Source organism: Stegostoma tigrinum, chromosome 3, assembly GCF_030684315.1.
Source record: "Stegostoma tigrinum isolate sSteTig4 chromosome 3, sSteTig4.hap1, whole genome shotgun sequence".
Classification (NCBI taxonomy): domain Eukaryota; kingdom Metazoa; phylum Chordata; class Chondrichthyes; order Orectolobiformes; family Stegostomatidae; genus Stegostoma; species Stegostoma tigrinum.
This window is the reverse complement of record NC_081356.1, coordinates 85397921-85403920: the sequence shown is the minus strand read 5'-3', so window position 1 is coordinate 85403920 and position 6000 is coordinate 85397921.

The window sequence follows — 6000 nt, the reverse complement described above, 5'->3', positions numbered from 1 at the left end:
AGAATGAGCCCCAATTGTCCAGGTACCCGAAGCCATCCCTCCTGCACCATCCCTGCAGCCACGTGTTCAGCTGAAATCTCTCCCTGTTCTTTGCCTCGCTATCACGCGGCACGGGTAACAAACCAGAGATGACCACTCTGTTTGTTCTAGCTCTCAACTTCCACCCTAGCTCCCTGAAATCCTGCCTGACATCCCTATCCCTCTTTCTACCTATGTCGTTGGTGCCTATGTAGACCATGACTTGGGGATGGTCACCCTCTCCCTTCAGGACCCCAAAGTCACGATCCAAGACATCACGGACCCTGGCACCTGGGAGGCAACACACCAATCGTGAGTCTCTTTCATTCCCGGCAAACCTTCTATCAGTCCCTCTAACTATTGAGTCCCCAATGACTATCACTCTCTTCCTGTACCCCCTTCCCTTCTGTGCAAGAGGGACAGACTCTGTGCCAGAGACCTGCACCCTACTGCATGCCCTTGATAAGTTGTCCCCCCCAACAGTATCCAAAACGGTATACTTGTTTTTTGGGGTAATGACCACAGGGGATCCCTGCACTGACTGCTTTTTCCCTCTTCTAACAGTTACCCAGCTTTCTTCACGCTTAGGAGTAACTACTTCACTGAAATTCTTGTTTATCACTGACTCCACCTCCCGAATGATCCGAAGTTCATCCAGCTCCCGCTCCAGTTCCCTAACGTGGTCTTGGAGGAGCAAGAGTTGGGTGCACTTCCTGCAGACATGGATGGGACACTAATGGCGTCCCTCACCTCATACATCATGCAGGAGGAACATTCCTCTACGTGCACTGCCATCCCTGCTAATTCCCTAAACAGAAAGTAAAAAAAAGAGAAGCTTACCTTGATTTGTCCCTGGTGTAGAAGGTTACAGGAGGTGGATGGATGGGAGACCCTACAAGGGTAGGGGCTTGGGTTTACACAATGATCAGTTATATAGCCGAGGGATGAAAACAAAAGGGCTTGATTCCCCGTGTACTATCTCAGTATGGTGTTGCAAATAGTCAATGCAAGTGTCATTCTAAAGAGTAGAAACATTAAAATAGGAGCAGGAGTGGCCATGTGGCCATTTAACCCTGGTCTTCAATTCATTATGATCATGGTTAATCATCCAATTGTTTCTGCTCCTTTCCTTTTCCTTTGATCCGATTTAGCCCCAAGTGGCATATCTAAGTCCTTCTTGAAATCATGCAATGTTTTGGTCTTGACTACGTTTTGTAGTAATGAATGCCACAAGCTCAACACTCTCTGGGTTCAGAAATTTCTCCTCATCGCAGTCCTAAATAGTTTACCCTGTATCCTTAGACTGCAATCCTTGGTTCTAAGCTCCCCTGCTAAAAGGAACATCATTCCTGCATTCACCTTGTCTAACCCTGTTAGAATTTTATTGGTTTCTATGGTATCTTCCCTCATTCTTCTGAACTCCAGCAAATACTTTCCTAACCAATTCAATCTCTGCTCAAATCAGACCTGTCATCCCAGAAATCAGATTGTGAAAGCTTCACTGTACTTCGTCTGTAGTAAGAACATCTTTCTTCAGATAAGGAGACAAAGCAAGTGCACACAATATTCAAGGTATGGTCTCACCAAAACTCTGTATAACTGCAGCAAAACATTCCTGCTCCTGTATGCAAAGCCTCTAGCTATGAAGGCCAACATACCATTTACTTTCTTGTCTGCCTGCCGACCTGCATGCTTGACCTCAGTGACTGATGTATGAGGAAACCCAGGCTGGTTGCACATTTCCCTCTTTCAATTTATAGCCATTCAGGTATAATATGCTTTCCTCCTAAAACAGGTAACCTCATATTTATCTACATTGTACTGCATCTGTCATCCTTTTGCTCATTCATTCAGCATGCCATCTAAAAATGCTATAATATTGGATGGACAAGTTGGTACTTGTGACTAAATGCTAGAAAACTTTACCTTTGATTAGTTCTATGTAGCAAGTGATTTACTTCCACATATATCTTCAGGTGATTAAATTGTAACTGATTTGACTGCCTTTAAATAGGTTTTGATGATTTGTACATGCACTACCAATCTTGGGCATTTTTGACATTTAATCATTCAAATGGAAAGGGAGGCCTTATCACAATTTTTAGGAAAAATCCAGTGCAGTAATCCCTATTCACCAAAGGATTATTTTCTAAATGAACAGCAGCATGACTTTGTGGCCTGGTTCCAAGAAGCTGACAGCTTGGAAAAGAAGCCTGCCAAATCAGCCGGTGGGGTTGACCTGTGTAGTTGCCAAAGCAAAGGTGGCACTGGAACTCTCAAGGTGAAAGTTACCATTAAAAAGGACCTATATCACAACCCTAGTTAACGATGTGAATTGAGAAATTACCATTGGCACCAGTCTCACCTCTGAAGGTCACTTCACAATAATTTTGAGATTGCTGTGTAGAGTGCACTTTCCATCTGTTTTTCAAATGCATTCAAATAATTTTTCAGGAAAACTAGTGTCTATGCAGTGCAGTAAGGAACTTTTTGACTTTATAGATATATTAGTGCTCATGTATTACATATTATGAATTCTTACAACAACCATAGAACCATAGAACAGCGTGAAAGCAGGCCGTCTGGCCCACCAGGTCCAAAAAAACCCTCCAAAGAGCGGCCTACCCAGACTCAACTCCTAATCCTATCCTGTAACCCTGTATTTCCCATTGCTAATCCACCTAGCCCACACATCCCTGGACACTATGGGCAATTTAGCATGGCCAAACCACCTAACCTGCACAGCTTTGCACTACGGGAGGGAACTTGGGTACCCAGAGAAACCCTTGAGGACAGAGGGAGAATTTGCAGACTCCGTACAGACAGTCATCCAAGGGTGGAAACAAGGCCAGATCCTTGATGCTATGAGGCAGCAGTGCTAACCACTAAGTCACTGTGCCAGTTGTCACTACAGGCCATTATGTACCCTGACTGCATGCTTTCAATGGTGAATCTGTAGAAGTTGGTGAGGGACCTTATAGACACACCAAATGGTGCAGTTTACTTACATAACTGTTTACCTAAACCTGCTTATTGTTTGATAGTTTTTTAAAAATCACCAGTATCGTAAAAGATTCATCAGCTGGTAACATGTTCTGCTGGCATCTCATTTGTTTAGAGATGTTGCCACTAATCCTTGTATTACTAGTCCATGGGACTTACAAATAGTAATGGTGAAGGAGTAACTATTAATAAGCATTCAGCACAAGAAGTTTACACTTGGGTAAAAAGACATTTATTGCATATCAACTACGGTCATATAATATACTAAGACAAGGTCATGTTAGCTTCAGATTAGTTTACTATATTATACTTGGTAAGAGAGTTTGGTATCTGACATCAAGCAAGCCTAAATTTCATTGTTGTTAATGGTAAAAATAAAACTAATGCAATAGACATGTAGAAACTAGGAGCAGGAGTAGGCCAATCAGCTCTGTGAGCCTGCACTGCCCTTCAACATGATCATGGCTGCTCCTCTATCTCAATGCCATATACCTGCTTTCTCCCAGCACTCCTTGATGCCTTCTAAAATCTTGAAATTTATCTAACTTGTTCTTGAATATATTTAGTGACTTTGCCTCCACAGTCTTCTGTGACAGAGAATTCAATAGGTTCATTGCCCTTTGAGTGAAGAAATTATGCTCATCTCAGACCTAAATGACCTACCCTGTACCCTGAGACAATGAGCCCTGGTTCAAGGCTCCCCAACCACAGAAAACATCATCCCTGCATTGAGTCTGTCCAGCCCTGTTGGAATTTTATACATTTCAACCATATCCTCTCTAATCCTTCTAAACTCCAATGAACACAGGCTCAATCAAACCAATCACACCTCATAGGACAGGTTTGCAGTTCCCCAGTGCCAGCCTAGTGAACTTCTGCAGCACTCCATCTATGGCAAGTATATCCTTTCTTGGATAAGGTTGCCATTAGTGCACACAATACTTCAGTTGTGATCTCATCACAGTCCTGCATAACTGCAGTAAGAGACCACTACTTCTGAGTACAGGTTTCTTGCAATGAAGGCTAATATATCACTTACCTTCCTAATTACTTGCTGCACCTTCCCTTGTAGGTCCTTTTACTAGTGTATAAATTGCTCTTGTACTTGTATGTTTCCCAATATATCATCATAATGCAACCAACTAAAACAGACAATTAGGACTGATTAGCTCTTCCCAGACACTGTCATATATATCTCAGTGGGAGGAGCTTTACAAAGCCTTCAGAGTCAACCCTTTCAGGTCAACTATTTATAAAATAACCAGCACTACATTTGACAAAGAATCATTAACTTACCTGGGGACCACAGCAGCAGGCGAGATACCAATACCCATTCCCCAACCCACCACCTATTGATCTCACAAGATTCCACCCACTACCTATCATCTATTATCTTATCTGTTCCTGTTCTCCCGGGTGATGGTACAATTAGAATCCTATGTGAGGTGCTGTTAAAGTAGGACCAGCCTTCAGAAGGATAGCACTCAAATTGAAATGTTCTTGGTAAGTCTAATGGCAAAATGTTAGCTGAAGAAATTAGTTTCGTTTAGCTGGTGATTGACCCATTTGCACAAAATAGTTGGAGTATGTGGATCGACTTGCTGTTTGGTAGCATATTGCCACAGAGACAAGGCTTCCCTCTTCCTATAGCGCTGTGTGGCTGTCAAAAAAAGTTAAAGTGTTTAACTATATCAAGTTGGCATGATGAAGCAACATCCAAATGTACTGAACCTTTACTTTCAGGTGTCTGCTGAAATGAGCAGTTCAACAGAAAACAGAGCTGAAGATCTAGTAAATCACTACGTTCAGAAATTTCAGGTGAGACGGTGAAAACCAGGCAAGAGTCAGACCACAGGACCAGTATGTAGAAATTTGTCAATGCCCTTACTTCATGAGTTTCTGAACACACAGTTTGTTGCTTCTTGGGTCATGATCCTCATGGGTGTCACACAGTTTGCATTTAGGATTGCCAGCTACCTCTACTCCAAGGCAATTATGGCAACAGTGCAGAAAAGAAAACTGTGGTGGGCCAGCCATGGACTCACTGACTGCATGCTGTCAAAAAGCAATGGTGGGCAATGAGCTCAAAGTCCTCTTTAACTTCAGAGAGTACTTTTAGTGGTGACTGCCATATGAGGCTGCGATGTTAGTGTGTTGACTTGCTGCTGGCAGAGACAAATGAGATTAACTCAGTGAATGAAACAAAAACGGAAACTGCCGCTGAAATTGAGCAGGTCTGGCAGTGTCTGTGAGAGGAAAGCAGAGTTAATGTCTCAAGTCCAGTGATTCTTCATCAGAACTAATAGCAGTTAGGAAAATGTGGTATTTATACTGAAGATGAGGTTGGAGATGGATTTGGGCCAATAGCTGGAGATGGAGCCCAAAGAAGGAGAAATATGAAAGGGATGGGTGGACAAAGGAATTATTGATAGTAAGCCAGGGCAGAAGAGAAGCTAAATAGGTGATAATGAGAGCTGAGAGTAGGAGAGAATGGTGGGCTGTGTTGAAAGCTACTCATGTCATGTGACTAAGAGTGGGTGAGAATGGGTTGGTTGTGCTACCAGTAACCCATGTCATGACAGGGACAACACAGTATGGAGCTGGAGAAACAGAGCTCAGCATGCCATATCAGAGGAGCAGGAAAGTTGACGTTTCGGGTTGGGGCCCTCCTTCAGAAATGGCAGGACCAGTATGGGTAAAAACCCTGGAAGGATATAATCAGGGTCTAAAGTTATTGAACTTGATGTTGAGTCCTAGAGGCTGCAACGTCCCCAGATGGAAAATGAGATTCAAGCTTGTGCTGAGGCTCACTGGAACACCCTATCAGGTCTGTGACAGAAATGTTGCCCTAGAAACATGGTGATATATTGACGTGACAGGTGACTGAAAGCTTGGGGTCACTTTAACAGACAGAATCTAGATGTTCTGCAAAGCAGTCACCCAGTTTGCATTTCGTATTCCCAAAGTATAGGAGAATTT